At 50.0% G+C, this 2,063-nt stretch overlaps 1 pseudogene; it reads left to right on the top strand.

Moving 5' to 3' along the window:
- The first annotated feature begins 1,725 nt into the window (after positions 1–1,725).
- Positions 1,726–2,063, top strand: LOC101576268 (annotated as a pseudogene).

The raw sequence follows: 2,063 nt of genomic DNA, 5'->3' as shown, positions 1-2,063 counted from the left end.
ATCCCTGGCCAGCCTTCCTACCCTTTGCTATTAAAATGGATGGATCTTATCCCCTAGTTTTTAAAATTTGTAGTACAGGGGACTGACTCCAGGACCTTAACATTGAGCCACATCCCAGCCCTTTTTAAATTCTGAAACAGGTTCTTGCCAAGCTGCCCAGGCCGAAATGTATGATCCTCTTGCTTTAGCCTCCCCAAGTACTGAGACCACCAATGTATGTGTCACTACACCTACTTGACCTCAGCCCCTTTACCTGCGAGTGCCCCAAGCTCCCACAAGTGGGGTGCCTTTAAACAATGGGGATTTGTTGGTTCTCCAAGTTCTGGAAGCTAGAAGTCCCGCATCAACATACCAGCGTGGTTGGTCCCTCTGGAATTCTTCCCCAGGCCTCTCTCTCCACTTATGCTGGCTCCTGGCAGTCCTTGGCGTCTTTACAGACATTTCACTCCAATCTCTTCCTCCAAAGACATCTGGTATTCTTCCTGTAGAGGATGCTTCCTCTCCTTTTCTTCTTCTTTTCCCTCCTTCTCATCATCATCGTTCTTCTTTTGTTTTTTTGAGATAAGGGTTCACTATGTAGCCCAGGCTGGCTTTGTACTCACAGTCATCTTTGCCTCAGCCTCCCAAGTGCTGGGATTACAAGTGTGCACCACCACACCTAATTCCTCTCTTCGAAGATCCCCTTTCTGAATTAGGTCCCACTGAGAGGTCTAGGCAGAAGTGAACTTGAGGGGACACCATTTAACCCAGCATGGCTGTGTCCTCACACGGTGGATATGCTGCATCACGTGTTGAGGCTGTGTCCCCCTGCTCACCTCCCTCATAGTTGCCTGTTTCTGCTGTACTTCAATGCCTGACCCATTCTGGACACTGCCTGACTCCTTCATCTGAGCAAATCACTGTCACAAGTGTCATGTGGGCAGCAAATACTCCCTGACATGCAGAGCAACAGCACTGCATAGACTGTGTGCTTCTCAGCAGCCAGGACCCACCCACGCTCCATCATCTCTGTCTTTGCCCTCCCTAACCCTCCTCTTCCCTTGCTGGCTCTCAATTGAGGCCCTCATCCTTCCCTACCAGGAAGTCTGGGAAACCACAGCCCCCTGTCCATCTTATACAAGTGGCCCAGCACTTTTTCCCTTTCCCCTTCCCTTCAGCCAGGAGCCCTGGAGGTGAGGGAGGGGTGATTCCTAAGCAGAGCCAAGATGGTCTTGGAGGTACACAGTTCCCTAGTATGGGAAAGCAGTCAGTTCTTATTTCAAAGAGCTTTCTGCTCTTCCCCCTCCCTTCTACATCTGTGCTAACATTCTGTGATTCTTAGAGAACCAAAAGCCCAGAGCCAAGAATGTTCAAGCCAGAAGGGATTTCTAAGAGGAACAAAACAGACAGGGCCTCCCCACGAAGTTCACATGCTGGCTGGGGTGGGGTGGGCTGCCCTGGGCCACAGAACGTGGCTTGCACAGGAATGGAAGGCCAGGGTGATGGAACAGAAGTACAAGAGGGTTTGTTCACATGGGCATAGGGCTGGGGTGAGTGAGATTGAGCCAAGCAAGTGATTTCCTGGATAGACACCCAAAGAACAGGCAATCATAGAAAATACAGACAAGGACATCCTGAAAATACAGAACTTTTGTGCATATAAAAACACTGTGCCCCCGTCTGACAGTGAAATCTGAACTGAGGGTTACATTGAGCTGCTTGCTTCTTCAGGGGCATATTTAGGAAGTCAGCACTATGGTAGAAGACATCAAGACCAAAATCAAGAACTACAAGACTGCCCCTTTAGACAGCCGCTTCCCCAATCAGAACCAGACCAGGAACTGCTGGCAGAACTACCTGAACTATCACTGCTGCCAGAAGGCAATGACTGAAAAAGGGGGGTGGTATCTCTGTCTGCGAGTGGTACCGGTGAGTGCACAAGTCCCTCTGCCCCATATCCTGGGTCACAACCTGGGACGACTGCTGAGCTGAAGGCACATTTACTGGCAAGATCTGAACTGACTCCACCTGTTTCTCTGTCCTCTGTTTGTCTCCTGGTGATAAAGGGGGACCTGGATACATGA

This window comes from Octodon degus, unplaced genomic scaffold, assembly GCF_000260255.1.
Source record: "Octodon degus isolate 3935 unplaced genomic scaffold, OctDeg1.0 scaffold00112, whole genome shotgun sequence".
NCBI classification, from domain to species: Eukaryota; Metazoa; Chordata; class Mammalia; order Rodentia; family Octodontidae; genus Octodon; species Octodon degus.
This window is presented reverse-complemented; position numbering and strand designations above follow the sequence as displayed.